This window comes from Carassius auratus, chromosome 7 (genome assembly GCF_003368295.1).
Source record: "Carassius auratus strain Wakin chromosome 7, ASM336829v1, whole genome shotgun sequence".
In the NCBI taxonomy this organism is placed as follows: Eukaryota; Metazoa; Chordata; class Actinopteri; order Cypriniformes; family Cyprinidae; genus Carassius; species Carassius auratus.
The window spans coordinates 23,789,587-23,804,767 of record NC_039249.1 but is presented as its reverse complement, the minus strand read 5'-3'; the positions used below and the strand labels follow the sequence as shown (position 1 = coordinate 23,804,767).

The 15,181-nt window shown below is 45.3% G+C and overlaps 1 protein-coding gene across 1 annotated transcript in view; it reads right to left on the bottom strand.

Annotated features, from left to right (window-relative positions):
- LOC113106275 (microtubule-associated protein 1A-like) overlaps positions 1–15,181 on the bottom strand; it is a 1,143,919-nt gene that overhangs the window by 774,734 nt on the left and 354,004 nt on the right.

Genomic DNA, 15,181 nt, shown 5'->3' with positions numbered 1-15,181 from the left:
TATTTTTATCCTTTAATTAAATACAAAACAATTTGATGCTTCACTTATATATACATCTTTACATACATCCTATATCTACCTACCTTCTGTTCACATAAACCTATACATAGATACAGATGCATACACACCTTCCCATTTTTTCTTCTTTCTTTTCCATCTATCTATAACAAATCTAATAATAAAACCTCCATACTATACTTAACATGTAGACCAATGAATCTGTATACAATACTATCTCAAGTCCTTTTCGTATTCATTTACTATATTCAGTTTAAATAGTCTTTTAAAATGACTTATTGTTGTACATGATTTCATCTCTTCACTGCAGCTGTTCCATACAATAACTTCTTTGGTTGTGATGCTTTGATATTTAGAATTTGTTCTTATAGATTTCTTTTTAAATACAAAAGTTACACACGCTCTTAAACGATATTTTATCATTATAGTTAAAAATATAAAAAATATAATAACATGCAAAATTAGTTTAGGTTATCAACTTTTTAGTGGTATGATCCCAAAAATTATGAATTATGTATTATAATTTTTAAGGTCTAAAGAAAATATATTATTTGAAAAAAAAAAAAAGTACATAATCCTAGAAATATTTTTTTTATTTAGATTTTAAAAATACCACATCGGATATCTATATTTATAATTATTTCCTTATAAATCAATTAATTTCAACACACTAGACACATCTGAACCAAAAGCATGTGAATTTTCATATAGTAATGTGGTAATGGGCTAAAGTCATATCTTATTTTTGAAGTTCTGCCTAAGCATACAGTAGTTCTTCAGCTGTAGAACTGTCCTAGTGCCATTTAGTTTGGCAAACTTTGACGACTTGCAGCCAAACTGTGCCTAGCAAACATAAAAAAACACACAAAAAAACAATTTAATTCCTTCTATCATTCGGAATTGGAAATCAATGTTTCCTTTGTTTTCAGAAATCATACCAGTCCTTTCTTTAAAGAGATCCTTCTCCTCTTCAACCCAATGAGTTTATGCTCCAGAACTCTTCAACAATGTCCTACAAAGACACTCTGAATGAATAACTGTAATAATACAAACACATACACACTACCATTCAAGAGTTTGGGGTTGGTAAGATTTTTTTATGCCTTTTTTTGTCTCTTATTTTCACCAAGGCTATTTGATCATAACAGTGAAATATTATTATAAATTAAAATAACAGTTTATATATTAAAATGTATTCCTGTGATAGCAAAGATGAATTTTTAGCATTTACATTGGTAAATTCTACAGTATCTCCAAAACTCACCTCTCCAGCGATCTCCTATACTCACCTCAAGTCTCCAGCGATCTCCTATACTCACCTATGAGTCTCCAGCGATCTCCTGTACTCACCTGTGAGACTCCAATGATCTATACTCACCTGTGAGTCTCCAGCGATCTCCTATACTCATCTCAAGTCTCCAGTGATCTCCTATACTCACCTATGAGATTCCAGCGATCTCCTATACTCACCTATGAGTCTCCAGCGATCTCCTGTACTCACCTGTGAGTCTCCAATGATCTATACTCACCTGTGAATCTCCAGCGATCTCCTGTACTCACTTGTGAGTCTCCAGCGATCTCCTATACTCACTTGTGAGTCTCCAGCAATCTCCAATACTCACCTCAAGTCTCCAGTGATCTCCTATACTCACCTGTGAGTCTACAGTCTACAGTGATATCCAATAAAGTATTCCTTCTAATCTCTAGTGATCTCCAATACTCACTTCAGATCTCCAGCAATCTCCTATACTCATGTGTGAGTCTCCAGCGATCTCCAATACTCACTTAAGGTCTCCAGCGATCTCTTGTACTCACTTGTGAGTCTCCAGCGATCTCCAATACTCACCTAAGGTCTCCAGCGAGCTCTTGTACTCACTTGTGAGTCTCAAGCGATCTCCTATACTCACTTGTTAGTCTCCAGCAATCTCCAATACTCACCTCAAGTCTCCAGCGATCTCCTATACTCACCTATGAGTCTCCAGCGATCTCCTGTACTCACCTGTGAGTCTCCAATGATCTACAATACTGACCTCAAGTCTCCAGCGAATTCCTATTCTCACCTGTGAGTCTCCAGCGATCTCCAATACTCACATCAAGTCTCCAGCGATCTCCTGTACTCATCTGTGAGTCTCCAGCGATATCCAATACTCAACTCAAGTCTCCAGTGATCTCCAATACTCACCTGTGAGTCTCCAGCCTTCGCCTATACTCACCTGTGAGTCTCCAGTGATCTTCAATACTCACTTAAGGTCTCCAGCGATCTCTTGTACTCACTTGTGAGTCCCCAGCGATCTCCAATACTCACCTAAGGTCTCCAGCGATCTCTTGTACTCACTTGTGAGTCTCAAGCGATCTCCTATACTCACTTGTTAGTCTCCAGCAATCTCCAATACTCACCTCAAGTCTCCAGCGATCTCCTATACTCACCTATGAGTCTCCAGCAATCTCCTGTACTCACTTGTGAGTCTCCAGCGATCTCCTATACTCACTTGTGAGTCTCCAGCAATCTCCAATACTCACCTCAAGTCTCCAGCAATCTCCAATACTCACCTAAAGTCTCCAGCGATCTCTTGTACTCACTTGTGAGTCTCCAGCGATCTCTTGTACTCACTTGTGAGTCTCCAGCGATCTCCTATACTCACGTGTTAGTCTCCAGCAATCTCCAGTACTCACCTCAAGTCCCAGCAATCTCCCATACTCACCTATGAGTCTCCAGCAATCTCCTGTACTCACTTGTGAGTCTCCAGCAATCTCCAATACTCACCTCAAGTCTCCAGCGATCTCCTATACTCACCTTTGAGTATCCAGCGATCTCCTATACTCACCTGTGAGTCTCCAGCGATCTCCTATACTCACCTCAAGTCTCCAGCGATCTCCTATACTCACCTATGAGTCTCCAGCGATCTCCTATACTCACCTATGAGTCTCCAGCGATCTCCTGTACTCACCTGTGAGTCTCCAATGATCTATACTCACCTGTGAGTATCCAGTGATCTCCAATACTCACCTCAAATCTCCAGCGATGTCCAATACTTTCCTTCTAGTCTCCAGCGATCTCCAATACTCACCTCAAGTCTCCAGTGATCTCCAATACTCACCTGTGAGTCTCCAGCGATCTCCAGTACTCACTAGTGAGTGTCCAGCGATCTCCTATACTCACTTGTGAGTCTCCAGCAATCTCCAATACTCACCTCAAGTCTCCAGCGATCTCCTATGCTCACCTGTGAGTCTCCAGCGATCTATTACACTTACCTGTGAGTTTCCAGTGATCTACAATACTCACCTCAAGTCTCCAGCGATTTCCTATTCTCACCTGTGAGTCTCCAGCGATCTCCAATACTCACATCAAGTCTCCAGCGATCTCCTGTACTCACCTGTGAGTCTCCAGTGATATCCAATACTCAAATCAAGTCTCCAATGATCTCCAATACTCACCTGTGAGTCTCCAGCCTTCGCCTATACTCACCTGTGAGTCTCCAGTGATCTCCAATACTCACATCAAGTCTCCAGTGATCTCTTATACTGACTGGTGAGTCTCCAGCGATCTCCAATACTCACTTCAAGTCTATAGCGTTCTCTTATACTCACCTGTGAGTCTCCAGTGATCTCCAATATTTTCCTTCTAGTCTCCAGCGATCTCCAATACTCACCTCAAGTCTCCAGCGATCTCCTATACTCACCTGTGAGTCTCCAGTGATCTCCAATATTTTCCTTCTAGTCTCCAGCGATCTTCTGTACTCACCTTTGAGTATCCAGCAATCTCCAAAACTCACCTCAAGTCTCCAGCGATCTCCTATACTCACCTATGAGACTCCAGCGATCTCCTATACTCACCTATGAGACTCCAGCGATCTTCTGTACTCACCTGTGAGTCTCCAATGATCTATACTCACCTGTGAGTCTCCAGCGATCTCCTGTACTCACCTGTGAGTCTCCAATGATCTATACTCACCTATGAGTCTCCAGCGATCTCCTGTACTGACATGTGAGTCTCCAATGATCTATACTCACCTGTGAGTATCCAGTGATCTCCAATACTCACCTCAAGTCTCCAGCGATGTCCAATACTTTCCTTCTAGTCTCCAGCGATCTCCAATACTCACCTGTGAGTCTCCAGTGATCTCCAGTACTCACCTCAAGTCTCCACTGATCTCCTATAGTCACCTATGAGTCTCCAGCGATCTCCTGTACTCACTTGTGAGTCTCCAGTGATCTCCTATGCTCACTTGTGAGTCTCCAGCAATCTCCAATACTCACCTCAAGTCTCCAGCGATCTCCTATACTCACCTGTGAGTCTCCAGCGATCTCCAATACTCACCTCAAGTCTCCAGCGATGTCCAATACTTTCCTTCTAGTCTCCAGCGATCTCCAATACTCACCTGTGAGTCTCCAGTGATCTCCAGTACTCACCTCAAGTCTCCACTGATCTCCTATAGTCACCTATGAGTCTCCAGCGATCTCCTGTACTCACTTGTGAGTCTCCAGTGATCTCCTATGCTCACTTGTGAGTCTCCAGCAATCTCCAATACTCACCTCAAGTCTCAAGTGATCTCCTATACTCACCTGTGAGTCTACAGTCTACAGTGATATCCAATAAAGTATTCCTTCTAATCTCTAGTGATCTCCAATACTCACTTAAGATCTCCAGCAATCTCCTATACTCATGTGTGAGTCTCCAGCGATTTCCAATACTCACCTCAAGTCTCCAGTGATCTCCTATACTCACCTGTGAGTCTACAGTCTACAGTGATATCCAATAAAGTATTCCTTCTAATCTCTAGTGATCTCCAATACTCACTTAAGGTCTCCAGCGATCTCTTGTACTCACTTGTGAGTCTCCAGCGATCTCCAATACTCACCTAAGGTCTCCAGCGAGCTCTTGTACTCACTTGTGAGTCTCAAGCGATCTCCTATACTCACTTGTTAGTCTCCAGCAATCTCCAATACTCACCTCAAGTCTCCAGCGATCTCCTATACTCACCTATGAGTCTCCAGCGATCTCCTGTACTCACCTGTGAGTCTCCAATGATCTATACTCACCTGTGAGTATCCAGTGATCTCCAATACTCACCTCAAATCTCCAGCGATGTCCAATACTTTCCTTCTAGTCTCCAGCGATCTCCAATACTCACCTCAAGTCTCCAGTGATCTCCAATACTCACCTGTGAGTCTCCAGCGATCTCTAGTACTCACTAGTGAGTGTCCAGCGATCTCCTATACTCACTTGTGAGTCTCCAGCAATCTCCTATACTTACCTCAAGTCTCCAGCGATCTCCTATACTCACCTGTGAGTCTCCAGCGATCTATTACACTCAGCTGTGAGTCTCCAGTGATCTACAATACTGACCTCAAGTCTCCAGCGAATTCCTATTCTCACCTGTGAGTCTCCAGCGATCTCCAATACTCACATCAAGTCTCCAGCGATCTCCTGTACTCATCTGTGAGTCTCCAGCGATATCCAATACTCAACTCAAGTCTCCAGTGATCTCCAATACTCACCTGTGAGTCTCCAGCCTTCGCCTATACTCACCTGTGAGTCTCCAGTGATCTCCAATACTCACTTAAGGTCTCCAGCGATCTCTTGTACTCACTTGTGAGTCCCCAGCGATCTCCAATACTCATCTAAGGTCTCCAGCGATCTCTTGTACTCACTTGTGAGTCTCAAGCGATCTCCTATACTCACTTGTTAGTCTCCAGCAATCTCCAATACTCACCTCAAGTCTCCAGCGATCTCCTATACTCACCTATGAGTCTCCAGCAATCTCCTGTACTCACTTGTGAGTCTCCAGCGATCTCCTATACTCACTTGTGAGTCTCCAGCAATCTCCAATACTCACCTCAAGTCTCCAGCAATCTCCAATACTCACCTAAAGTCTCCAGCGATCTCTTGTACTCACTTGTGAGTCTCCAGCGATCTCTTGTACTCACTTGTGAGTCTCCAGCGATCTCCTATACTCACGTGTTAGTCTCCAGCAATCTCCAGTACTCACCTCAAGTCCCAGCAATCTCCCATACTCACCTATGAGTCTCCAGCAATCTCCTGTACTCACTTGTGAGTCTCCAGCAATCTCCAATACTCACCTCAAGTCTCCAGCGATCTCCTATACTCACCTTTGAGTATCCAGCGATCTCCTATACTCACCTGTGAGTCTCCAGCGATCTCCTATACTCACCTCAAGTCTCCAGCGATCTCCTATACTCACCTATGAGTCTCCAGCGATCTCCTATACTCACCTATGAGTCTCAAGCGATCTCCTGTACTCACCTGTGAGTCTCCAATGATCTATACTCACCTGTGAGTATCCAGTGATCTCCAATACTCACCTCAAATCTCCAGCGATGTCCAATACTTTCCTTCTAGTCTCCAGCGATCTCCAATACTCACCTCAAGTCTCCAGTGATCTCCAATACTCACCTGTGAGTCTCCAGCGATCTCCAGTACTCACTCGTGAGTGTCCAGCGATCTCCTATACTCACTTGTGAGTCTCCAGCAATCTCCAATACTCACCTCAAGTCTCCAGCGATCTCCTATGCTCACCTGTGAGTCTCCAGCGATCTATTACACTTACCTGTGAGTTTCCAGTGATCTACAATACTCACCTCAAGTCTCCAGCGATTTCCTATTCTCACCTGTGAGTCTCCAGCGATCTCCAATACTCACATCAAGTCTCCAGCGATCTCCTGTACTCACCTGTGAGTCTCCAGTGATATCCAATACTCAAATCAAGTCTCCAATGATCTCCAATACTCACCTGTGAGTCTCCAGCCTTCGCCTATACTCACCTGTGAGTCTCCAGTGATCTCCAATACTCACATCAAGTCTCCAGTGATCTCTTATACTGACTGGTGAGTCTCCAGCGATCTCCAATACTCACTTCAAGTCTATAGCGTTCTCTTATACTCACCTGTGAGTCTCCAGTGATCTCCAATATTTTCCTTCTAGTCTCCAGCGATCTCCAATACTCACCTCAAGTCTCCAGCGATCTCCTATACTCACCTGTGAGTCTCCAGTGATCTCCAATATTTTCCTTCTAGTCTCCAGCGATCTTCTGTACTCACCTTTGAGTATCCAGCAATCTCCAAAACTCACCTCAAGTCTCCAGCGATCTCCTATACTCACCTATGAGACTCCAGCGATCTCCTATACTCACCTATGAGACTCCAGCGATCTTCTGTACTCACCTGTGAGTCTCCAATGATCTATACTCACCTGTGAGTCTCCAGCGATCTCCTGTACTCACCTGTGAGTCTCCAATGATCTATACTCACCTATGAGTCTCCAGCGATCTCCTGTACTGACATGTGAGTCTCCAATGATCTATACTCACCTGTGAGTATCCAGTGATCTCCAATACTCACCTCAAGTCTCCAGCGATGTCCAATACTTTCCTTCTAGTCTCCAGCAATCTCCAATACTCACCTGTGAGTCTCCAGTGATCTCCAGTACTCACCTCAAGTCTCCACTGATCTCCTATAGTCACCTATGAGTCTCCAGCGATCTCCTGTACTCACTTGTGAGTCTCCAGTGATCTCCTATGCTCACTTGTGAGTCTCCAGCAATCTCCAATACTCACCTCAAGTCTCCAGCGATCTCCTATACTCACCTGTGAGTCTCCAGCGATCTCCAATACTCACCTCAAGTCTCCAGCGATGTCCAATACTTTCCTTCTAGTCTCCAGCGATCTCCAATACTCACCTGTGAGTCTCCAGTGATCTCCAGTACTCACCTCAAGTCTCCACTGATCTCCTATAGTCACCTATGAGTCTCCAGCGATCTCCTGTACTCACTTGTGAGTCTCCAGTGATCTCCTATGCTCACTTGTGAGTCTCCAGCAATCTCCAATACTCACCTCAAGTCTCAAGTGATCTCCTATACTCACCTGTGAGTCTACAGTCTACAGTGATATCCAATAAAGTATTCCTTCTAATCTCTAGTGATCTCCAATACTCACTTAAGATCTCCAGCAATCTCCTATACTCATGTGTGAGTCTCCAGCGATTTCCAATACTCACCTCAAGTCTCCAGTGATCTCCTATACTCACCTGTGAGTCTACAGTCTACAGTGATATCCAATAAAGTATTCCTTCTAATCTCTAGTGATCTCCAATACTCACTTCAGATCTCCAGCAATCTCCTATACTCATGTGTGAGTCTCCAGCGATCTCCAATACTCACTTAAGGTCTCCAGCGATCTCTTGTACTCACTTGTGAGTCTCCAGCGATCTCCAATACTCACCTCAAGTCTCCAGTGATCTCCAATACTCACCTGTGAGTCTCCAGCGATCTCTAGTACTCACTAGTGAGTGTCCAGCGATCTCCTATACTCACTTGTGAGTCTCCAGCAATCTCCAATACTCACCTCAAGTCTCCAGCGATCTCCTATACTCACCTGTGAGTCTCCAGCGATCTATTACACTCACCTGTGAGTCTCCAGTGATCTACAATACTGGCCTCAAGTCTCCAGCGAATTCCTATTCTCACCTGTGAGTCTCCAGCGATCTCCAATACTCACATCAAGTCTCCAGCGATCTCCTGTACTCATCTGTGAGTCTCCAGCGATATCCAATACTCAACTCAAGTCTCCAGTGATCTCCAATACTCACCTGTGAGTCTCCAGCCTTCGCCTATACTCACCTGTGAGTCTCCAGTGATCTCCAATACTCACTTAAGGTCTCCAGCGATCTCTTGTACTCACTTGTGACTCCCCAGCGATCTCCAATACTCACCTAAGGTCTCCAGCGATCTCTTGTACTCACTTGTGAGTCTCAAGCGATCTCCTATACTCACTTGTTAGTCTCCAGCAATCTCCAATACTCACCTCAAGTCTCCAGCGATCTCCTATACTCACCTATGAGTCTCCAGCAATCTCCTGTACTCACTTGTGAGTCTCCAGCGATCTCCTATACTCACTTGTGAGTCTCCCGCAATCTCCAATACTCACCTCAAGTCTCCAGCAATCTCCAATACTCACCTAAAGTCTCCAGCGATCTCTTGTACTCACTTGTGAGTCTCCAGCGATCTCTTGTACTCACTTGTGAGTCTCCAGCGATCTCCTATAATCACGTGTTAGTCTCCAGCAATCTCCAGTACTCACCTCAAGTCCCAGCAATCTCCCATACTCACCTATGAGTCTCCAGCAATCTCCTGTACTCACTTGTGAGTCTCCAGCAATCACCAATACTCACCTCAAGTCTCCAGCGATCTCCTATACTCACCTTTGAGTATCCAGCGATCTCCTATACTCACCTGTGAGTCTCCAGCGATCTCCTATACTCACCTCAAGTCTCCAGCGATCTCCAATACTCACCTATGAGTCTCCAGCGATCTCCTATACTCACCTATGAGTCTCCAGCGATCTCCTGTACTCACCTGTGAGTCTCCAATGATCTATACTCACCTGTGAGTATCCAGTGATCTCCAATACTCACCTCAAATCTCCAGCGATGTCCAATACTTTCCTTCTAGTCTCCAGCGATCTCCAATACTCACCTCAAGTCTCCAGTGATCTCCAATACTCACCTGTGAGTCTCCAGCGATCTCCAGTACTCACTAGTGAGTGTCCAGCGATCTCCTATACTCACTTGTGATTCTCCAGCAATCTCCAATACTCACCTCAAGTCTCCAGCGATCTCCTATGCTCACCCGTGAGTCTCCTGCGATCTCCTGTACTCACCTGTGAGTCTCCAATGATCTATACTCACCTATGAGTCTCCAGCGATCTCCTGTACTGACATGTGAGTCTCCAATGATCTATACTCACCTGTGAGTATCCAGTGATCTCCAATACTCACCTCAAGTCTCCAGCGATGTCCAATACTTTCCTTCTAGTCTCCAGCGATCTCCAATACTCACCTGTGAGTCTCCAGTGATCTCCAGTACTCACCTCAAGTCTCCACTGATCTCCTATAGTCACCTATGAGTCTCCAGCGATCTCCTGTACTCACTTGTGAGTCTCCAGTGATCTCCTATGCTCACTTGTGAGTCTCCAGCAATCTCCAATACTCACCTCAAGTCTCCAGCGATCTCCTATACTCACCTGTGAGTCTCCAGCGATCTCCAATATTCACCTAAAGTCTCCAGCGATCTCCTGTACTCACTTGTGAGTCTCCTGCGATCTCCTATACTCACTTGTTAGTCTCCACCAATCTCCAATACTCACCTCAAGTCTCCAGCGATCTCCTATACTCACTTGTGAGACTACAGTCCACAGCGATCTCCAATACTCACCTGTGAGTCTCCAGCGATCTCCTATACTCACTTGTGAGTCTACAGCGATCTCCTATACTCACCTGTGAGTCTCCAGCAAACCCTAATACTCACCTATGAGTCTCCAGCAATCTCCTATACTCACCTGTGAGTCTCCAGCGATCTCCAAGACTCACCTGTGAGTCTCCAGCAATCTCCAATACTTTTCTTCTAATCTCCAGAGATCTCCTATTCTCACCTGTGAGTCTCCAGCGATCTCTGGTACTCACCTGTGAGTCTCCAATACTTTCCCTCTACTCTCCAGCGATCTCCTATACTCAACTGTGAGTATCCAGCAATCTCCAAAACTCACCTCAAGTCTCCAGTGATCTCCAATACTTTCCTTCTAGTCTTCAACAATCTCCAATACTCACCTCAAGTCTCCAGCGATCTCCTATACTCACCTCAAGTCTCCAGCGATCTCCTATACTCACCTATGAGTCTCCAGCGATCTCCAATACTCACATCAAGTCTCCAGCGATCTCCTATACTCACCTTTGAGTCTCCAGTGATCTCCAATATTCACATCAAGTCTCCAGTGATCTCTTATACTCACCGGTGAGTATCCAGCGATCTCCAATACCCACCTCAAGTCTCCAGTGATCTCCTATACTTACCTGTGAGTCTCCAGCAAACTCCAAAACTCACCTCAAGTCTCCAGCGATCTCCAATACTTTCCTTCCAGTCTCCAGCAATCTCCAATACTCATCTGTGAGTATCCAGCAATCTCCAAAACTTACCTCAAGTCTCCAGCGATCTCCAATACTTTCCTTCTAGTATCCAGCGATCTCCAATACTCACCTCAAGTCTCCAGCGATCTCCTATACTCACCTATGAATCTCCAGCAATCTCCTGTACTCACCTGTAAGTCTCCAGTGATCTATACTCACCTGTGAGTCTCCAGCGATCTACAATACTCACCTCAAGTCTCCAGCGATCTCCTATTCTCACCTGTGAGTCTCCAGCGATCTCCGGTACTCTCCTGTGATTCTCCGGCGATATCCAATACTCAACTCAAGTCTCCAATGATCTCCAATATTCACCTGTGAGTCTCCAGCGATCTCCTATACCCACCTGTTAGTCTCCAGTGACCTCCAATACTCACATCAAGTCTCCAATGATCTCTTATACTCACCGGTGAGTCTCCAGCGATCTCCAATACTCACCTCAAGTCTCCAGTGATCTCCTATACTCACCTGTGAGTATCCAGCGATCTCCAATACTCACCTCAAGTCTCCAGCGATCTCCTATACTCATCTGTGAGTCTCCAGTGATCCCCAATATTTTCCTTCTAGTCTCCAGCGATCTCCTATACTCACCTCAAGTCTACAGCAGTCTCCTATACTCACCTGTGAGTCTCCAGTGATCTCCAATATTTTCCTTCTAGTCTTCAGCGATCTCCTATACTCACCTGTGAGTCTCAAGCAAACCCTAATACTCACCTGTGAGTCTCCAGCAATCTCCATTACTCACCTGTGAGTCTCCAGCAATCTCCAATACTTTTCTTATAATCTCCAGCGATCTCCAATACTCACTTCAGATCTCCAACAATCTACTATACTCACCTGTGAGTCTCCAGTGATCTACAATACTCACCTCAAGTCTCCAGAGATCTCCTATTCTCACCTGTGAGTCTCCAGCGATCTTTGGTACTCACCTGTGAGTCTCCAATACTTTCCCTCTACTCTCCAGCGATCTCCTATACTCTACTGTGAGTATCCAGCTATCTCCAAAACTCACCTCAAGTCTCCAGCGATCTCCTATACTCACCTCAAGTCTCCAGTGATCTCCTATACTCACCTCAAGTCTCCAGCGATCTCCTATACTCACCTATGAGTCTCCAGCGATCTCCTGTACTCACCTGTAAGTCTCCAGTGATCTCCAATTCTCACCTGTGAGTCTCCAGCGATCTCCTATACTCACCTGTGAATCTCCAGCGATTCCTATACTCACCTGTGAGTCTCCAGTGATCTACAATACTCACCTCAAGTCTCCAGCGATCTCCTATTCTCACCTGTGAGTCTCCAGCGATCTCCAATACACACCTCAAGTCTCCAACGATCTCCAATACTCATCGTAAGTCTCCAGCGATCTCCTATACTCACCTGTGAGTCTCCAGTGATCTCCAATATTTTCCTTATAGTCTCCAGTGATCTCCTATACTCACCTTAGAGTCTCCAGTGATCTCCAATATTCACATCAAGTCTCCAGTGATCTCTTATACTCACCGGTGAGTCTCCAGCGATCTCCAATACTCACCTCAAGTCTCCAGTGATCTCCTATACTTACCTGTGAGTCTCCAGCAATCTCCAAAACTCACCTCAAGTCTCCAGCGATCTCCAATACTTTCCTTCTAGTATCCAGCGATCTCCAATACTCACCTCAAGTCTCCAGCGATCTCCTATACTCACATATGAATCTCCAGCGATCTCCTGTACTCACCTGTGAGTATCCAGCTATCTCCAAAACTCACCTCAAGTCTCCAGCGATCTCCAAAACTTTCCTTCTAGTCTTCAGCAATCTCCAATACTCACCTCGAGTCTCCAGCGATCTCCTATACTCACCTCAAGTCTCCAGTGATCTCCTATACTCACCTCAAGTCTCCAGCGATCTCCTATACTCACCTATGAGTCTCCAGCGATCTCCTGTACTCACCTGTAAGTCTCCAGTGATCTCCAATTCTCACCTGTGAGTCTCCAGCGATCTCCTATACTCACCTGTGAATCTCCAGCGATTCCTATACTCACCTTTGAGTATCCAGTGATCTCCAATACTCACTTCAGATCTCCAGCAATCTCCTATACTCAGCTGTGAGTCTCCAGCGATCTACTATACTCACCTGTGAGTCTCCAGTGATCTACAATACTCACCTCAAGTCTCCAGCGATCTCCTATTCCCACCTGTGAGTCTCCAGCGATCTCCAATACACACCTTAAGTCTCCAGCGATCTCCAATACTCATCGTAAGTCTCCAGCGATCTCCTATACTCACCTGTGAGTCTCCAGTGATCTCCAATATTTTCCTTATAGTCTCCAGTGATCTCCTATACTCACCTTTGAGTCTCCAGTGATCTCCAATATTCACATCAAGTCTCCAGTGATCTCTTATACTCACCGGTGAGTCTCCAGCGATCTCCAATACTCACCTCAAGTCTCCAGTGATCTCCTATACTTACCTGTGAGTCTCCAGCAATCTCCAAAACTCACCTCAAGTCTCCAGCGATCTCCAATACTTTCCTTCTAGTATCCAGCGATCTCCAATACTCACCTCAAGTCTCCAGCGATCTCCTATACTCACATATGAATCTCCAGCGATCTCCTGTACTCACCTGTAAGTCTCCAGTGATCTATACTCACCTGTGAGTCTCCAGCGATCTACAATACTCACCTCAAGTCTCCAGCGATCTCCTATTCTCACCTGTGAGTCTCCAGCGATCTCCAGTACTCTCCTGTGAGTCTCCGGCGATATCGAATACTCAACTCAAGTCTCCAATGATCTCCAATATTCACCTGTGAGTCTCCAGCGATCTCCTATACCCACCTGTTAGTCTCCAGTGATCTCCAATACTCACATCAAGTCTCCAATGATCTCTTATACTCACCGGTGAGTCTCCAGCGATCTCCAATACTCACCTCAAGTCTCCAGTGATCTCCCATACTCACCTGTGAGTATCCACCGATCTCCAATACTCACCTCAAGTCTCCAGCGATCTCCTATACTCACCTGTGAGTCTCCAGTGATCCCCAATATTTTCCTTCTAGTCTCCAGCGATCTCCAATACTCACCTCAAGTCTCCAGCAGTCTCCTATACTCACCTGTGAGTCTCCAGTGATCTCCAATATTTTCCTTCTAGTCTCCAGCGATCTCCTATACTCACCTGTGAGTATCCAGCAATCTCCAAAACTCATCTCAAGTCTCCAGCGATCTCCAATATTTTCCTTCTAGTCTCCAGCGATCTCCTATACTCACCTGTGAGTATCCAGCAATCTCCAAAACTCATCTCAAGTCTCCAGCGATCTCCTATACTCACCTATGAGTCTCCAGCAATCTCCTGTACTGACCTGTGAGTCTCCAGCGATTCCTATACTCACCTGTGAGTCTCCAGCGATTCCTATACTCACCTTTGAGTATCCAGTGATCTCCAATACTCATCTCAAATCTCCAGCGATCTCTAATACTTTCCTTCTAGTCTCCAGTGATCTACAATACTCACCTCAGATTTCCAGCGATCTCCTATGCTCACCTGTGAGTCTCCAGCAATCTCCTATACTCGCCTGTGAGTCTCCAGCGATCTCCAAGATTCACCTCAAGTCTCCAGCGATCTCCAATACTTTCCTTCTAGTCTCCAGTGATCTACAATACTCACCTCAGTTCTCCAGCGATCTCCCATACTCACCTGTGAGTTTCCAGCAATCTCTTTTACTCACCTATGAGTCTCCAGCGATCTCCAATACTCACCTCAGATCTCCAGTGATCTCCTATACTCACCTGTGAGTCTCCTTCGATCTCCTATACTCACCTGTGAGTCTCCAGTGATCTACAATACTCACCTCAAGTCTCCAGCAATCTCCTATACTCACCTGTGTGTCTCCAGCGATCTCCAATACTAACCTCAAGTCTCCAGCAATCTCCTGTACTCACCTATGAGTGTCCGGCAATCTCCAATACTCACTTCAAGTCTCCAACGATCTCCAATACTCACGTGTGAGTCTCCAGCGATCTCCTATACTCACCTGTGAGTCTTCAGTGATCTCCATTATTTTCCTTCTAGTCTCCAGCAATCTCCAATACTCACCTCAAGTCTCCAGCAATGTCTTATACTCACCTGTGAGTCTCTAGCAATCTCCTATACTCACCTGTGAGTCTCCAGTGATCTACAATACTCACCTCAAGTCTCCAGCGATTTCCTGTACTCAC